Source organism: Saccoglossus kowalevskii, chromosome 18 (assembly GCF_978046115.1).
Source record: "Saccoglossus kowalevskii chromosome 18, keSacKowa6.1, whole genome shotgun sequence".
Taxonomy (NCBI): Eukaryota; Metazoa; Hemichordata; class Enteropneusta; family Harrimaniidae; genus Saccoglossus; species Saccoglossus kowalevskii.
In genome coordinates, this window is record NC_140658.1 from 22,978,899 (window position 1) to 22,995,588 (window position 16,690).

Here is a 16,690-nt window from a genome sequence, read left to right on the forward strand (position 1 = left end):
CATACAACATTGACTGGTTTGTTCATCCAAGATGGAAAATTAGCTGTAGGAGTTGCCCTTATGAAATTCGAACTCATGGCCCCGCTATAACCACGGAGCTAAGGAGGCAGCTTGTAGCCTTGAAGATACCGTGTAGGAGTTGCCCCTAAGAAATTCGAAGTAATGGCTTTTGTCTGAACCACAGAGCTAAGGAGGCGGCTTGCATTGCAAATTGACTCATATCAATGCGCCTGTCTTGATAAGTTTGAGTTACACACTCATTACACATAAACATGCAACATTGACTGGTATGTCAAACATTAAAAATTCTCTCTAGTGGAAGCCCCCTATGAGATTCGAACTCATGACCCCTGGTTTACAAGACCAGTGCTCTAACCACTGAGCTAAGGAGGCTAGTTGGACTCTTCAACATTCGTACGAAATTAAAATGATTCACATTAATATGCTTGTATTGAGTGGTTTCAGTGGTTTTCAGACCGCAATTAACTGAAGGAGTTGCCTCAATGAAAGTGAGAAATTGAGTTGAGTCAAAAAATTCGCTTGTCTTGATTGGTTTCAGTAACTCACTCATCGCCCATAAACATACAACATTGACTGGTTTGTTCATCCAAGATGGGAAATTAGCTGTAGGAGTTGCCCTTATGAAATTCGAACTCATGGCCCCGCTATAACCACAGAGCTACGGAGGCGGCTTGTAGCCTAGAAGATACCGTGTAGGAGTTGCCCCTAAGAAATTCGAAGTAATGGCTTCTGTCTTAACCACAGAGCTAAGGAGGCGGCTTGCATTGCAAATTGAGTCATATCAATGCGCCTGTCTTGATAAGTTTGAGTTACACACTCATTACACATAAACATGCAACATTGACTGGTATGTCAAACATTAAAAAATCTCTCTAGTGGAAGCCTCCTATGAGATTCGAACTCATGACCCCTGGTTTACAAGACCAGTGCTCTAACCACTGAGCTAAGGAGGCTAGTTGGACTCTTCAACATTCGTACGAAATTAAAATGAGTCACATTAATATGCTTGTATTGAGTGGTTTCAGTGGTTTTCAGACCGCAATTAACTGTTGGAGTTGTCTCAATGAAAGTGAGAAATTGAGTTGAGTCAAAAAATTCGCTTGTCTTGATTGGTTTCAGTAACTCACTCATCGCCCATAAACATACAACATTGACTGGTTTGTTCATCCAAGATGGAAAATTAGCTGTAGGAGTTGCCCTTATGAAATTCGAACTCATGGCCCCGCTATAACCACGGAGCTAAGGAGGCAGCTTGTAGCCTTGAAGATACCGTGTAGGAGTTGCCCCTAAGAAATTCGAAGTAATGGCTTTTGTCTGAACCACAGAGCTAAGGAGGCGGCTTGCATTGCAAATTGACTCATATCAATGCGCCTGTCTTGATAAGTTTGAGTTACACACTCATTACACATAAACATGCAACATTGACTGGTATGTCAAACATTAAAAATTCTCTCTAGTGGAAGCCCCCTATGAGATTCGAACTCATGACCCCTGGTTTACAAGACCAGTGCTCTAACCACTGAGCTAAGGAGGCTAGTTGGACTCTTCAACATTCGTACGAAATTAAAATGAGTCACATTAATATGCTTGTATTGAGTGGTTTCAGTGGTTTTTAGACCGCAATTAACTGTAGGAGTTGCCCCAATGAAATTGAGTTGAGTCAAAAAATTCGCTTGTCTTGATTGGTTTCAGTAACTCATTCATCGCCCATAAACATACAACATTGACTGGTTTGTTCATCCAAGATGGGGAAATTATCTGTAGTAGTTGCCCTTATGAAATTCGAACTCATGGCCCCACTATAACCACGGAGCTAAGGAGGCGGCTTGCAGCCTTCAAGCTACCGTGTAAGAGTTGCCCCTAAGAAATTCGAAGTAATGTCTTCTGTCTTAACCACAGAGCTAAGGAGGCGGCTTGCATTGCAAATTGACTCATATCAATGCGCCTGTCTTGATAAGTTTGAGTTACTCACTCATTACACATAAACATGCAACATTGACTGGTATGTCAAACATTAGAAATTCTCTCTAGTGGAAGCTCCCTATGAGATTCGAACTCATGACCCCTGGTTTACAAGACCAGTGCTCTAACCACTGAGCTAAGGAGGCTATTTGGACTCTAATATTCGTACGAAATTAAAATGAGTCACATTAATATGCTTGTATTGAGTGGTTTCAGTGGTTTTCAGACCGCAATTAACTGGAGTTGCCTCAATGAAAGTGAGAAATTGAGTTGAGTCAAAAAATTCGCTTGTCTTGATTGGTTTCAGTAACTCACTCATAGCCCATAAACATACAACATTGACTGGTTTGTTCATCCAAGATGGAAAATTAGCTGTAGGAGTTGCCCTTATGAAATTCGAACTCATGGCCCCCCGCTATAACCACGGAGCTAAGGAGGCGGCTTGTAGCCTTGATGATACCGTGTAGGAGTTGCCCCTGAGAAATTCGAAGTCATGGCTTCTATCTTAACCACAGAGCTAAGGAGGCGGCTTGCATTGCAAATTGAGTCATATCAATGCGCCTGTCTGGATAAGTTTGACTTACACACTCATAACACATAAACATGCAACATTGACTGGTATGTCAAACATTAAAAAATCTCTCTAGTGGAAGCCTCCTATGAGATTCGAACTCATGACCCCTGGTTTACAAGACCAGTGCTCTAACCACTGAGCTAAGGAGGCTAGTTGGACTCTTCAACATTCGTACGAAATTAAAATGAGTCACATTAATATGCTTGTATTGAGTGGTTTCAGTGGTTTTCAGACCGCAATTAACTGTTGGAGTTGTCTCAATGAAAGTGAGAAATTGAGTTGAGTCAAAAAATTCGCTTGTCTTGATTGGTTTCAGTAACTCACTCATCGCCCATAAACATACAACATTGACTGGTTTGTTCATCCAAGATGGAAAATTAGCTGTAGGAGTTGCCCTTATGAAATTCGAACTCATGGCCCCGCTATAACCACGGAGCTAAGGAGGCAGCTTGTAGCCTTGAAGATACCGTGTAGGAGTTGCCCCTAAGAAATTCGAAGTAATGGCTTTTGTCTGAACCACAGAGCTAAGGAGGCGGCTTGCATTGCAAATTGACTCATATCAATGCGCCTGTCTTGATAAGTTTGAGTTACACACTCATTACACATAAACATGCAACATTGACTGGTATGTCAAACATTAAAAATTCTCTCTAGTGGAAGCCCCCTATGAGATTCGAACTCATGACCCCTGGTTTACAAGACCAGTGCTCTAACCACTGAGCTAAGGAGGCTAGTTGGACTCTTCAACATTCGTACGAAATTAAAATGAGTCACATTAATATGCTTGTATTGAGTGGTTTCAGTGGTTTTTAGACCGCAATTAACTGTAGGAGTTGCCCCAATGAAATTGAGTTGAGTCAAAAAATTCGCTTGTCTTGATTGGTTTCAGTAACTCATTCATCGCCCATAAACATACAACATTGACTGGTTTGTTCATCCAAGATGGGGAAATTATCTGTAGTAGTTGCCCTTATGAAATTCGAACTCATGGCCCCACTATAACCACGGAGCTAAGGAGGCGGCTTGCAGCCTTCAAGCTACCGTGTAAGAGTTGCCCCTAAGAAATTCGAAGTAATGTCTTCTGTCTTAACCACAGAGCTAAGGAGGCGGCTTGCATTGCAAATTGACTCATATCAATGCGCCTGTCTTGATAAGTTTGAGTTACTCACTCATTACACATAAACATGCAACATTGACTGGTATGTCAAACATTAGAAATTCTCTCTAGTGGAAGCTCCCTATGAGATTCGAACTCATGACCCCTGGTTTACAAGACCAGTGCTCTAACCACTGAGCTAAGGAGGCTATTTGGACTCTAATATTCGTACGAAATTAAAATGAGTCACATTAATATGCTTGTATTGAGTGGTTTCAGTGGTTTTCAGACCGCAATTAACTGGAGTTGCCTCAATGAAAGTGAGAAATTGAGTTGAGTCAAAAAATTCGCTTGTCTTGATTGGTTTCAGTAACTCACTCATAGCCCATAAACATACAACATTGACTGGTTTGTTCATCCAAGATGGAAAATTAGCTGTAGGAGTTGCCCTTATGAAATTCGAACTCATGGCCCCCCGCTATAACCACGGAGCTAAGGAGGCGGCTTGTAGCCTTGATGATACCGTGTAGGAGTTGCCCCTGAGAAATTCGAAGTCATGGCTTCTATCTTAACCACAGAGCTAAGGAGGCGGCTTGCATTGCAAATTGAGTCATATCAATGCGCCTGTCTGGATAAGTTTGACTTACACACTCATAACACATAAACATGCAACATTGACTGGTATGTCAAACATTAAAAAATCTCTCTAGTGGAAGCCTCCTATGAGATTCGAACTCATGACCCCTGGTTTACAAGACCAGTGCTCTAACCACTGAGCTAAGGAGGCTAGTTGGACTCTTCAACATTCGTACGAAATTAAAATGAGTCACATTAATATGCTTGTATTGAGTGGTTTCAGTGGTTTTCAGACCGCAATTAACTGTTGGAGTTGTCTCAATGAAAGTGAGAAATTGAGTTGAGTCAAAAAATTCGCTTGTCTTGATTGGTTTCAGTAACTCACTCATCGCCCATAAACATACAACATTGACTGGTTTGTTCATCCAAGATGGAAAATTAGCTGTAGGAGTTGCCCTTATGAAATTCGAACTCATGGCCCCGCTATAACCACGGAGCTAAGGAGGCAGCTTGTAGCCTTGAAGATACCGTGTAGGAGTTGCCCCTAAGAAATTCGAAGTAATGGCTTTTGTCTGAACCACAGAGCTAAGGAGGCGGCTTGCATTGCAAATTGACTCATATCAATGCGCCTGTCTTGATAAGTTTGAGTTACACACTCATTACACATAAACATGCAACATTGACTGGTATGTCAAACATTAAAAATTCTCTCTAGTGGAAGCCCCCTATGAGATTCGAACTCATGACCCCTGGTTTACAAGACCAGTGCTCTAACCACTGAGCTAAGGAGGCTATTTGGACTCTAATATTCGTACGAAATTAAAATGAGTCACATTAATATGCTTGTATTGAGTGGTTTCAGTGGTTTTCAGACCGCAATTAACTGGAGTTGCCTCAATGAAAGTGAGAAATTGAGTTGAGTCAAAAAATTCGCTTGTCTTGATTGGTTTCAGTAACTCACTCATAGCCCATAAACATACAACATTGACTGGTTTGTTCATCCAAGATGGAAAATTAGCTGTAGGAGTTGCCCTTATGAAATTCGAACTCATGGCCCCCCGCTATAACCACGGAGCTAAGGAGGCGGCTTGTAGCCTTGAAGATACCGTGTAGGAGTTGCCCCTAAGAAATTCGAAGTAATGGCTTCTGTCTTAACCACAGAGCTAAGGAGGCGGCTTGCATTGCAAATTGAGTCATATCAATGCGCCTGTCCTGATAAGTTTGAGTTACACACTCATTAAACATAAACATGTCAAACATTTAAAATTCTCTCTAGCGGAAGCCCCTCATGAGATTCGAACTCATGACACCTGGTTTACAAGACCAGTGTTCTAACCACTGAGCTAAGGAGGCTAGTTGGACTCTTCAACATTCGTACGAAATTAAAATGAGTCACATTAATATGCTTGTATTGAGTGGTTTCAGTGGTTTTCAGACCGCAATTAACTGTAGGAGTTGCCTCAATGAAAGTGAGAAATTGAGTTGAGTCAAAAAATTCGCTTGTCTTGATTGGTTTCAGTAACTCACTCATCGCCATAAATATACAACATTGACTGGTTTGTTCATCAAAGATGCAAAATTAGCTGTAGGAGTTGCCCTTATAAAATTCGAACTCATGGCCCCCGCTATAACTACGGAGCTAAGGAGGCGGCTTGCAGCCTTGATGATACCGTGTAGGAGTTGCCCCTGAGAAATTCGAAGTCATGGCTTCTATCTTAACCACAGAGCTAAGGAGGCGGCTTGCATTGCAAATTGAGTCATATCAATGCGCCTGTCTGGATAAGTTTGACTTACACACTCATAACACATAAACATGCAACATTGACTGGTATGTCAAACATTAAAAATTCTCTCTAGTGGCAACCCCCTATGAGATTCGAACTCAAGACCCCTGGTTTACAAGACCAGTGCTCTAACCACTGAGCTTAGGAGGCTAGTTGAACTCTTCAACATTCGTACGAAATTAAAATGATTCACATTAATATGCTTGTATTGAGTGGTTTCAGTGGTTTTCAGACCGCAATTAACTGAAGGAGTTGCCTCAATGAAAGTGAGAAATTGAGTTGAGTCAAAAAATTCGCTTGTCTTGATTGGTTTCAGTAACTCACTCATCGCCCATAAACATACAACATTGACTGGTTTGTTCATCCAAGATGGGAAATTAGCTGTAGGAGTTGCCCTTATGAAATTCGAACTCATGGCCCCGCTATAACCACAGAGCTACGGAGGCGGCTTGTAGCCTAGAAGATACCGTGTAGGAGTTGCCCCTAAGAAATTCGAAGTAATGGCTTCTGTCTTAACCACAGAGCTAAGGAGGCGGCTTGCATTGCAAATTGAGTCATATCAATGCGCCTGTCTTGATAAGTTTGAGTTACACACTCATTACACATAAACATGCAACATTGACTGGTATGTCAAACATTAAAATTTCTCTCTAGTGGAAGCCCCCTATGAGATTCGAACTCATGACCCCTGGTTTACAAGACCAGTGCTCTAACCACTGAGCTAAGGAGGCTAGTTGGACTCTTCAACATTCGTACGAAATTAAAATGAGTCACATTAATATGCTTGTATTGAGTGGTTTCAGTGGTTTTCAGACCGCAATTAACTGTTGGAGTTGTCTCAATGAAAGTGAGAAATTGAGTTGAGTCAAAAAATTCGCTTGTCTTGATTGGTTTCAGTAACTCACTCATCGCCCATAAACATACAACATTGACTGGTTTGTTCATCCAAGATGGAAAATTAGCTGTAGGAGTTGCCCTTATGAAATTCGAACTCATGGCCCCGCTATAACCACGGAGCTAAGGAGGCAGCTTGTAGCCTTGAAGATACCGTGTAGGAGTTGCCCCTAAGAAATTCGAAGTAATGGCTTTTGTCTGAACCACAGAGCTAAGGAGGCGGCTTGCATTGCAAATTGACTCATATCAATGCGCCTGTCTTGATAAGTTTGAGTTACACACTCATTACACATAAACATGCAACATTGACTGGTATGTCAAACATTAAAAATTCTCTCTAGTGGAAGCCCCCTATGAGATTCGAACTCATGAGCCCTGGTTTACAAGACCAGTGCTCTAACCACTGAGCTAAGGAAGCTAGTTGGACTCTTCAACATTCGTACGAAATTAAAATGAGTCACATTAATATGCTTGTATTGAGTGGTTTCAGTGGTTTTTAGACCGCAATTAACTGTAGGAGTTGCCCCAATGAAATTGAGTTGAGTCAAAAAATTCGCTTGTCTTGATTGGTTTCAGTAACTCATTCATCGCCCATAAACATACAACATTGACTGGTTTGTTCATCCAAGATGGGGAAATTATCTGTAGTAGTTGCCCTTATGAAATTCGAACTCATGGCCCCACTATAACCACGGAGCTAAGGAGGCGGCTTGCAGCCTTCAAGCTACCGTGTAAGAGTTGCCCCTAAGAAATTCGAAGTAATGTCTTCTGTCTTAACCACAGAGCTAAGGAGGCGGCTTGCATTGCAAATTGACTCATATCAATGCGCCTGTCTTGATAAGTTTGAGTTACTCACTCATTACACATAAACATGCAACATTGACTGGTATGTCAAACATTAGAAATTCTCTTTAGTGGAAGCTCCCTATGAGATTCGAACTCATGACCCCTGGTTTACAAGACCAGTGCTCTAACCACTGAGCTAAGGAGGCTAGTTGGACTCTAATATTCGTACGAAATTAAAATGAGTCACTTTAATATGCTTGTATTGAGTGGTTTCAGTGGTTTTCAGACCGCAATTAACTGTAGGAGTTGCCTCAATGAAAGTGAGAAATTGAGTTGAGTCAAAAAATTCGCTTGTCTTGATTGGTTTCAGTAACTCACTCATCGCCCATAAACATACAACAGTGACTGGTTTGTTCATCCAAGATGGAAAATTAGCTGTAGGAGTTGCCCTTATGAAATTCGAACTCATGGCCCCGCTATAACCACGGAGCTAAGGAGGCAGCTTGTAGCCTTGAAGATACCGTGTAGGAGTTGCCCCTAAGAAATTCGAAGTAATGGCTTTTGTCTGAACCACAGAGCTAAGGAGGCGGCTTGCATTGCAAATTGACTCATATCAATGCGCCTGTCTTGATAAGTTTGAGTTACACACTCATTACACATAAACATGCAACATTGACTGGTATGTCAAACATTAAAAATTCTCTCTAGTGGAAGCACCCTATGAGATTCGAACTCATGACCCCTGGTTCACAAGACCAGTGCTCTAACCACTGAGCTAAGGAGGCTAGTTGGACTCTTCAACATTCGTACGAAATTAAAATGAGTCACATTAATATGCTTGTATTGAGTGGTTTCAGTGGTTTTTAGACCGCAATTAACTTTAGGAGTTGCCCCAATGAAATTGAGTTGAGTCAAAAAATTCGCTTGTCTTGATTGGTTTCAGTAACTCATTCATCGCCCATAAACATACAACATTAACTGGTTTGTTCATCCAAGATGGGGAAATTATCTGTAGTAGTTGCCCTTATGAAATTCGAACTCATGGCCCCACTATAACCACGGAGCTAAGGAGGCGGCTTGCAGCCTTGAAGCTACCGTGTAAGAGTTGCCCCTAAGAAATTCGAAGTAATGTCTTGTGTCTTAACCACAGAGCTAAGGAGGCGGCTTGCATTGCAAATTGACTCATATCAATGCGCCTGTCTTGATAAGTTTGAGTTACTCACTCATTACACATAAACATGCAACATTGACTGGTATGTCAAACATTAAAAATTCTCTCTAGTGGAAGCCCCCTATGAGATTCGAACTCATGACCCCTGGTTTACAAGACCAGTGCTCTAACCACTGAGCTAAGGAGGCTAGTTGGACTCTTCAACATTCGTACGAAATTAAAATGAGTCACATTAATATGCTTGTATTGAGTGGTTTCAGTGGTTTTTAGACCGCAATTAACTGTAGGAGTTGCCCCAATGAAATTGAGTTGAGTCAAAAAATTCGCTTGTCTTGATTGGTTTCAGTAACTCATTCATCGCCCATAAACATACAACATTGACTGGTTTGTTCATCCAAGATGGGGAAATTATCTGTAGTAGTTGCCCTTATGAAATTCGAACTCATGGCCCCACTATAACCACGGAGCTAAGGAGGCGGCTTGCAGCCTTCAAGCTACCGTGTAAGAGTTGCCCCTAAGAAATTCGAAGTAATGTCTTCTGTCTTAACCACAGAGCTAAGGAGGCGGCTTGCATTGCAAATTGACTCATATCAATGCGCCTGTCTTGATAAGTTTGAGTTACTCACTCATTACACATAAACATGCAACATTGACTGGTATGTCAAACATTAGAAATTCTCTCTAGTGGAAGCTCCCTATGAGATTCGAACTCATGACCCCTGGTTTACAAGACCAGTGCTCTAACCACTGAGCTAAGGAGGCTATTTGGACTCTAATATTCGTACGAAATTAAAATGAGTCATATTAATATGCTTGTATTGAGTGGTTTCAGTGGTTTTCAGACCGCAATTAACTGTAGGAGTTGCCTCAATGAAAGTGAGAAATTGAGTTGAGTCAAAAAATTCGCTTGTCTTGATTGGTTTCAGTAACTCACTCATCGCCCATAAACATACAACATTGACTGGTTTGTTCATCCAAGATGGAAAATTAGCTGTAGGAGTTGCCCTTATGAAATTCGAACTCATGGCCCCGCTATAACCACGGAGCTAAGGAGGCAGCTTGTAGCCTTGAAGATACCGTGTAGGAGTTGCCCCTAAGAAATTCGAAGTAATGGCTTTTGTCTGAACCACAGAGCTAAGGAGGCGGCTTGCATTGCAAATTGACTCATATCAATGCGCCTGTCTTGATAAGTTTGAGTTACACACTCATTACACATAAACATGCAACATTGACTGGTATGTCAAACATTAAAAATTCTCTCTAGTGGAAGCCCCCTATGAGATTCGAACTCATGACCCCTGGTTTACAAGACCAATGCTCTAACCACTGAGCTAAGGAGGCTAGTTGGACTCTTCAACATTCGTACGAAATTAAAATGAGTCACATTAATATGCTTGTATTGAGTGGTTTCAGTAGTTTTTAGACCGCAATTAACTTTAGGAGTTGCCCCAATGAAATTGAGTTGAGTCAAAAAATTCGCTTGTCTTGATTGGTTTCAGTAACTCATTCATCGCCCATAAACATACAACATTAACTGGTTTGTTCATCCAAGATGGGGAAATTATCTGTAGTAGTTGCCCTTATGAAATTCGAACTCATGGCCCCACTATAACCACGGAGCTAAGGAGGCGGCTTGCAGCCTTGAAGCTACCGTGTAAGAGTTGCCCCTAAGAAATTCGAAGTAATGTCTTCTGTCTTAACCACAGAGCTAAGGAGGCGGCTTGCATTGCAAATTGACTCATATCAATGCGCCTGTCTTGATAAGTTTGAGTTACTCACTCATTACACATAAACATGCAACATTGACTGGTATGTCAAACATTAAAAATTCTCTCTAGTGGAAGCCCCCTATGAGATTCGAACTCATGACCCCTGGTTTACAAGACCAGTGCTCTAACCACTGAGCTAAGGAGGCTAGTTGGACTCTTCAACATTCGTACGAAATTAAAATGAGTCACATTAATATGCTTGTATTGAGTGGTTTCAGTGGTTTTTAGACCGCAATTAACTGTAGGAGTTGCCTCAATGAAAGTGAGAAATTGAGTTGAGTCAAAAAATTCGCTTGTCTTGATTGGTTTCAGTAACTCACTCATCGCCCATAAACATACAACATAGACTGGTTTGTTCATCCAAGATGGAAAATTAGCTGTAGGAGTTGCCCTTCTGAAATTCGAACTCATGGCCCCGCTATAAGCACGGAGCTAAGGAGGCAGCTTGTAGCCTTGAAGATACCGTGTAGGAGTTGCCCCTAAGAAATTCGAAGTAATGGCTTCTGTCTTAACCATAGAGCTAAAGAGGCGGCTTGCATTGCAAATTGACTCATATCAATGCGCCTGTCTTGATAAGTTTGAATTACACACTCATTACACATAAACATGCAACATTGACTGGTATGTCAAACATTAAAAATTCTCTCTAGTGGAAGCCCCCTATGAGATTCGAACTCATGACCCCTGGTTTACAAGACCAGTGCTCTAACCACTGAGCTAAGGAGGCTAGTTGGACTCTTCAACATTCGTACGAAATTAAAATGAGTCACATTAATATGCTTGTATTGAGTGGTTTCAATGGTTTTTAGACCGCAATTAACTGTAGGAGTTGCCCCAATGAAATTGAGTTGAGTCAAAAAATTCGCTTGTCTTGAATGGTTTCAGTAACTCACTCATCGCCCATAAACATACAACATTGACTGGTTTGTTCATCCAAGATGGGAAATTAGCTGTAGGATTTGCGCTTATGAAATTCGAACTCATGGCCCCGCTATAACCACGGAGCTAAGGAGGCGGCTTGTAGCCTTGAAGATACCGTGTAGGAGTTGCCCCTGAGAAATTCGAAGTAATGGCTTCTGTCTTAACCACAGAGCTAAGGAGGCGGCTTGCATTGCAAATTGTAGCCTTGAAGATACCGTGTAGGAGTTGCCCCTAAGAAATTCGAAGTAATGGCTTCTGTCTTAACTACAGAGCTAAGGAGGCGGCTTGCATTGCAAATTGAGTCATATCAATGCGCCTGTCTTGATAAGTTTGAGTTACACACTCATTACACATAAACATGCAACATTGACTGGTATGTCAAACATTAAAAATTCTCTCTAGTGGAAGCCCCCTATGAGATTCGAACTCATGACCCGTGGTTTACAAGACCAGTGCCCTAACCACTGAGCTAAGGAGGCTAGTTGGACCCTTCAACATTCGTACGAAATAAAAATGAGTCACATTAATATGCTTGTATTGAGTGGTTTCAGTGGTTTTCAGACCGCAATTAACTGTAGGAGTTGCCTCAATGAAAGTGAGAAATTGAGTTGAGTAAAAAAATTCGCTTGTCTTGATTGGTTTCAGTAACTCACTCATCGCCCATAAACATACAAAATTGACTGGTTTGTTCATCCAAGATGGGAAATTAGCTGTAGGAGTTACCCTTATGAAATTCCAACTCATGGCCCCGCTATAACCACGGAGCTAAGGAGGCGGCTTGTAGCCTTGAAGATACCGTGTAGGAGTTGCCCCTAAGAAATTCGAAGAAATGGCTTCTGTCTTAACCACAGAGCTAAGAGGCGGCTTGCATTGCAAATTTACTCATATCAATGCGCCTGTCTTGATAAGTTTGAGTTACACACTCATTACACATAAATATGCAACATTGACCGGTATGTCAAACATTAAAAATTCTCTCTAGTGGAAGCCCCCTTTGAGATTCGAACTCATGACCCCTGGTTTACAAGACCAGTGCTCTAACCACTGAGCTAAGGAGGCTAGTTGGACTCTTCAACATTCGTACGAAATTAAAATGAGTCACATTAATATGCTTGTATTGAGTGGTTTCAGTGCTTTTCAGTCCGCAATTAACTGTAGGAGTTGCCTCAATGAAAGTGAGAAATTGATTTGAGTCAAAAAATTCGCTTGTCTTGATTGGTTTCAGTAACTCACTCATCGCCCATAAACATACAACATTGACTGGTTTGTTCATCCAAGATGGGAAATTAGCTGTCGGAGTTGCCCTTATGAAATTCAAACTCATGGCCCCACTATAACCACGGAGCTACGGAGGCGGCTTGTAGCCTTGAAGACACCGAGTAGGAGTTGCGCCTAAGAAATTCGAAGTAATGGCTTCTGTCTTAACCAAGGAGCTAAGGAGGCGGCTTGCATTGCAAATTGACTCATATCAATGCGCCTGTCTTGATAAGTTTGAGTTACACACTCATTACACATAAACATGCAACATTGACTGGTATGTCAAACATTAAAAATTCTCTCTAGTGGAAGACCCCTATGAAATTCGAACTCATGACCCCTGGTTTACAAGACCAGTGCTCTAACCACTGAGCTAAGGAGGCTAGTTGGACCCTTCAACATTCGTACGAAATAAAAATGAGTCACATTAATATGCTTGTATTGAGTGGTTTGAGTGGTTTTCAGACCGCAATTAACTGTAGGAGTTGCCTCAATGAAAGTGAGAAATTGAGTTGAGTAAAAAAATTCGCTTGTCTTGATTGGTTTCAGTAACTCACTCATCGCCCATAAACATACAAAATTGACTGGTTTGTTCATCCAAGATGGGAAATTAGCTGTAGGAGTTACCCTTATGAAATTCCAACTCATGGCCCCGCTATAACCACGGAGCTAAGGAGGCGGCTTGTAGCCTTGAAGATACCGTGTAGGAGTTGCCCCTAAGAAATTCGAAGAAATGGCTTCTGTCTTAACCACAGAGCTAAGAGGCGGCTTGCATTGCAAATTTACTCATATCAATGCGCCTGTCTTGATAAGTTTGAGTTACACACTCATTACACATAAATATGCAACATTGACCGGTATGTCAAACATTAAAAATTCTCTCTAGTGGAAGCCCCCTTTGAGATTCGAACTCATGACCCCTGGTTTACAAGACCAGTGCTCTAACCACTGAGATAAGGAGGCTAGTTGGACTCTTCAACATTCGTACGAAATTAAAATGAGTCACATTAATATGCTTGTATTGAGTGGTTTCAGTGCTTTTCAGTCCGCAATTAACTGTAGGAGTTGCCTCAATGAAAGTGAGAAATTGATTTGAGTCAAAAAATTCGCTTGTCTTGATTGGTTTCAGTAACTCACTCATCGCCCATAAACATACAACATTGACTGGTTTGTTCATCCAAGATGGGAAATTAGCTGTCGGAGTTGCCCTTATGAAATTCCAACTCATGGCCCCGCTATAACCACGGAGCTACGGAGGCGGCTTGTAGCCTTTGAAGACACCGAGTAGGAGTTGCGCCTAAGAAATTCGAAGTAATGGCTTCTGTCTTAACCAAGGAGCTAAGGAGGCGGCTTGCATTGCAAATTGACTCATATCAATGAGCCTGTCTTGATAAGTTTGAGTTACACACTCATTACACATAAATATGCAACATTGACCGGTATGTCAAACATTAAAAATTCTCTTAGTGGAAGCCCCCTATGAGATTCGAACTCATGACCCCTGGTTTACAAGACCAGTGCTCTAACCACTGAGCTAAGGAGGCTAATTAGACTCTTCAACATTCGTACGAAATTAAAATGAGTCACATTAATATGCTTGTATTGAGTGGTTTCAGTAGTTTTCAGACCGCAATTAACTGGAGTTGCCTCAATGAAAGTGCGAAATTGAGTTGAGTTAAAAAATTCGCTTGTCTTGATTGGTTTCAGTAACTCACTCATCGCCCATAAACATACAACATTGACTGGTTTGTTCATCCAAGATGGGAAATTAGCTGTAGGAGTTGCCCTTATGAAATTCGAACTCATGGCCCCGCTATAACCACGGAGCTACGGAGGCGGCTTGTAGCCTTGAAGACACCGAGTAGGAGTTGCGCCTAAGAAATTCGAAGTAATGGCTTCTGTCTTAACCAAGGAGCTAAGGAGGCGGCTTGCATTGCAAATTGACTCATATCAATGCGCCTGTCTTGATAAGTTTGAGTTACACACTCATTACACATAAATATGCAACATTGACCGGTATGTCAAACATTAAAAATTCTCTTAGTGGAAGCCCCCTATGAGATTCGAACTCATGACCCCTGGTTTACAAGACCAGTGCTCTAACCACTGAGCTAAGGAGGCTAATTAGACTCTTCAACATTCGTACGAAATTAAAATGAGTCACATTAATATGCTTGTATTGAGTGGTTTCAGTAGTTTTCAGACCGCAATTAACTGGAGTTGCCTCAATGAAAGTGCGAAATTGAGTTGAGTTAAAAAATTCGCTTGTCTTGATTGGTTTCAGTAACTCACTCATCGCCCATAAACATACAACATTGACTGGTTTGTTCATCCAAGATGCCCTTATGAAATTCGAACTCATGGCCCCCGCTATAACCACAGAGCTACGGAGGCGGCTTGTAGCCTTGAAGATACCGTGTAGGAGTTGCCCCTAAGAAATTCGAAGTAATGGCTTCTGTCTTAACCACAGAGCTAAGGAGGCGGCTTGCATTGCAAATTGACTCATATCAATGCGCCTGTCTTGATAAGTTTGAGTTACACACCCATTACACATGCAACATTGACTGGTATGTCAAACATTAAAAATTCTCTCTAGTGGAAACCCCCTATGAGATTCGAACTAATGACCCCTGGTTTACAAGACCAGTTCTCTAACCACTGAGCTAAGAAGGCTAGTTGGACTCTTCAACATTCGTACGAAATTAAAATGAGTCACATTAATATGCTTGTATTGAGTGGTTTCAGTGGTTTTCAGACCGCAATTAACTGTAGGAGTTGCCTCAATGAAAGTGAGAAATTGAGTTGAGTCAAAAAATTCGCTTGTCTTGATTGGTTTCAGTAACTCACTCATCGCCCATAAACATACAACATTGACTGGTTTGTTCATCCAAGATGGGAAATTAGCTGTAGGAGTTGCCCTTATGAAATTCGAACTCATGGCCCCGCTATAACCACTGAGCTAAGGAGGCAGCTTGTAGCCTTGAAGATACCGTGTAGGAGTTGCCCCTGAGAAATTCGAAGTAATGGCTTCTGTCTTAACCACAGAGCTAAGGAGGCGGCTTGCATTGCAAATTGTAGCCTTGAAGATACCGTGTAGGAGTTGCCCCTAAGAAATTCGAAGTAATGGCTTCTGTCTTAACCACAGAGCTAAGGAGGCGGCTTGCATTGCAAATTGAGTCATATCAATGCGCCTGTCTTGATAAGTTTGAGTTACACACTCATTACACATAAACATGCAACATTGACTGGTATGTCAAACATTAAAAATTCTCTCTAGTGGAAGCCCCCTATGAGATTCGAACTCATGACCCCTGGTTTACAAGACCAGTGCCCTAACCACTGAGCTAAGGAGGCTAGTTGGACCCTTCAACATTCGTACGAAATAAAAATGAGTCACATTAATATGCTTGTATTGAGTGGTTTCAGTGGTTTTCAGACCGCAATTAACTGTAGGAGTTGCCTCAATGAAAGTGAGAAATTGAGTTGAGTAAAAAAATTCGCTTGTCTTGATTGGTTTCAGTAACTCACTCATCGCCCATAAACATACAAAATTGACTGGTTTGTTCATCCAAGATGGGAAATTAGCTGTAGGAGTTGCCCTTATGAAATTCCAACTCATGGCCCCGCTATAACCACGGAGCTAAGGAGGCGGCTTGTAGCCTTGAAGATACCGTGTAGGAGTTGCCCCTAAGAAATTCGAAGAAATGGCTTCTGTCTTAACCACAGAGCTAAGAGGCGGCTTGCATTGCAAATTTACTCATATCAATGCGCCTGTCTTGATAAGTTTGAGTTACACACCCATTACACATGCAACATTGACTGGTATGTCAAACATTAAAAATTCTCTCTAGTGGAAACCCCCTATGAGATTCGAACTAA

The 16,690-nt window shown here is 41.6% G+C and overlaps 25 non-coding genes across 25 annotated transcripts; all 25 read right to left on the reverse strand.

The window, feature by feature from the left end:
- Positions 1 to 320: 320 nt before the first annotated feature.
- TRNAT-UGU (transfer RNA threonine (anticodon UGU)) lies at positions 321 to 393 on the reverse strand. Its single transcript has one exon. It is a non-coding gene; the product is annotated as a tRNA-Thr (tRNA).
- Positions 394 to 901: 508 nt separating this feature from the next.
- On the reverse strand, positions 902 to 974 carry TRNAT-UGU (transfer RNA threonine (anticodon UGU)). The gene has a single exon. It is a non-coding gene; the product is annotated as a tRNA-Thr (tRNA).
- A 508-nt stretch (positions 975 to 1,482) lies between these two features.
- Positions 1,483 to 1,555, reverse strand: TRNAT-UGU (transfer RNA threonine (anticodon UGU)). The gene has a single exon. It is a non-coding gene; the product is annotated as a tRNA-Thr (tRNA).
- A 501-nt stretch (positions 1,556 to 2,056) lies between these two features.
- TRNAT-UGU (transfer RNA threonine (anticodon UGU)) lies at positions 2,057 to 2,129 on the reverse strand. Its single transcript has one exon. It is a non-coding gene; the product is annotated as a tRNA-Thr (tRNA).
- A 505-nt stretch (positions 2,130 to 2,634) lies between these two features.
- TRNAT-UGU (transfer RNA threonine (anticodon UGU)) lies at positions 2,635 to 2,707 on the reverse strand. The gene has a single exon. It is a non-coding gene; the product is annotated as a tRNA-Thr (tRNA).
- Positions 2,708 to 3,215: 508 nt separating this feature from the next.
- On the reverse strand, positions 3,216 to 3,288 carry TRNAT-UGU (transfer RNA threonine (anticodon UGU)). Its single transcript has one exon. It is a non-coding gene; the product is annotated as a tRNA-Thr (tRNA).
- A 501-nt stretch (positions 3,289 to 3,789) lies between these two features.
- Positions 3,790 to 3,862, reverse strand: TRNAT-UGU (transfer RNA threonine (anticodon UGU)). The gene has a single exon. It is a non-coding gene; the product is annotated as a tRNA-Thr (tRNA).
- A 505-nt stretch (positions 3,863 to 4,367) lies between these two features.
- On the reverse strand, positions 4,368 to 4,440 carry TRNAT-UGU (transfer RNA threonine (anticodon UGU)). Its single transcript has one exon. It is a non-coding gene; the product is annotated as a tRNA-Thr (tRNA).
- Positions 4,441 to 4,948: 508 nt separating this feature from the next.
- TRNAT-UGU (transfer RNA threonine (anticodon UGU)) lies at positions 4,949 to 5,021 on the reverse strand. The gene has a single exon. It is a non-coding gene; the product is annotated as a tRNA-Thr (tRNA).
- Positions 5,022 to 6,671: 1,650 nt separating this feature from the next.
- TRNAT-UGU (transfer RNA threonine (anticodon UGU)) lies at positions 6,672 to 6,744 on the reverse strand. The gene has a single exon. It is a non-coding gene; the product is annotated as a tRNA-Thr (tRNA).
- Positions 6,745 to 7,252: 508 nt separating this feature from the next.
- TRNAT-UGU (transfer RNA threonine (anticodon UGU)) lies at positions 7,253 to 7,325 on the reverse strand. The gene has a single exon. It is a non-coding gene; the product is annotated as a tRNA-Thr (tRNA).
- A 501-nt stretch (positions 7,326 to 7,826) lies between these two features.
- TRNAT-UGU (transfer RNA threonine (anticodon UGU)) lies at positions 7,827 to 7,899 on the reverse strand. The gene has a single exon. It is a non-coding gene; the product is annotated as a tRNA-Thr (tRNA).
- Positions 7,900 to 8,405: 506 nt separating this feature from the next.
- Positions 8,406 to 8,478, reverse strand: TRNAT-UGU (transfer RNA threonine (anticodon UGU)). Its single transcript has one exon. It is a non-coding gene; the product is annotated as a tRNA-Thr (tRNA).
- A 501-nt stretch (positions 8,479 to 8,979) lies between these two features.
- Positions 8,980 to 9,052, reverse strand: TRNAT-UGU (transfer RNA threonine (anticodon UGU)). Its single transcript has one exon. It is a non-coding gene; the product is annotated as a tRNA-Thr (tRNA).
- Positions 9,053 to 9,553: 501 nt separating this feature from the next.
- On the reverse strand, positions 9,554 to 9,626 carry TRNAT-UGU (transfer RNA threonine (anticodon UGU)). Its single transcript has one exon. It is a non-coding gene; the product is annotated as a tRNA-Thr (tRNA).
- A 506-nt stretch (positions 9,627 to 10,132) lies between these two features.
- Positions 10,133 to 10,205, reverse strand: TRNAT-UGU (transfer RNA threonine (anticodon UGU)). Its single transcript has one exon. It is a non-coding gene; the product is annotated as a tRNA-Thr (tRNA).
- A 501-nt stretch (positions 10,206 to 10,706) lies between these two features.
- Positions 10,707 to 10,779, reverse strand: TRNAT-UGU (transfer RNA threonine (anticodon UGU)). The gene has a single exon. It is a non-coding gene; the product is annotated as a tRNA-Thr (tRNA).
- A 508-nt stretch (positions 10,780 to 11,287) lies between these two features.
- On the reverse strand, positions 11,288 to 11,360 carry TRNAT-UGU (transfer RNA threonine (anticodon UGU)). Its single transcript has one exon. It is a non-coding gene; the product is annotated as a tRNA-Thr (tRNA).
- Positions 11,361 to 11,960: 600 nt separating this feature from the next.
- TRNAT-UGU (transfer RNA threonine (anticodon UGU)) lies at positions 11,961 to 12,033 on the reverse strand. Its single transcript has one exon. It is a non-coding gene; the product is annotated as a tRNA-Thr (tRNA).
- A 507-nt stretch (positions 12,034 to 12,540) lies between these two features.
- TRNAT-UGU (transfer RNA threonine (anticodon UGU)) lies at positions 12,541 to 12,613 on the reverse strand. The gene has a single exon. It is a non-coding gene; the product is annotated as a tRNA-Thr (tRNA).
- Positions 12,614 to 13,121: 508 nt separating this feature from the next.
- On the reverse strand, positions 13,122 to 13,194 carry TRNAT-UGU (transfer RNA threonine (anticodon UGU)). The gene has a single exon. It is a non-coding gene; the product is annotated as a tRNA-Thr (tRNA).
- Positions 13,195 to 13,701: 507 nt separating this feature from the next.
- On the reverse strand, positions 13,702 to 13,774 carry TRNAT-UGU (transfer RNA threonine (anticodon UGU)). The gene has a single exon. It is a non-coding gene; the product is annotated as a tRNA-Thr (tRNA).
- A 508-nt stretch (positions 13,775 to 14,282) lies between these two features.
- Positions 14,283 to 14,355, reverse strand: TRNAT-UGU (transfer RNA threonine (anticodon UGU)). Its single transcript has one exon. It is a non-coding gene; the product is annotated as a tRNA-Thr (tRNA).
- Positions 14,356 to 14,859: 504 nt separating this feature from the next.
- On the reverse strand, positions 14,860 to 14,932 carry TRNAT-UGU (transfer RNA threonine (anticodon UGU)). The gene has a single exon. It is a non-coding gene; the product is annotated as a tRNA-Thr (tRNA).
- Positions 14,933 to 16,092: 1,160 nt separating this feature from the next.
- Positions 16,093 to 16,165, reverse strand: TRNAT-UGU (transfer RNA threonine (anticodon UGU)). The gene has a single exon. It is a non-coding gene; the product is annotated as a tRNA-Thr (tRNA).
- Between the last annotated feature and the right edge of the window lie 525 nt (positions 16,166 to 16,690).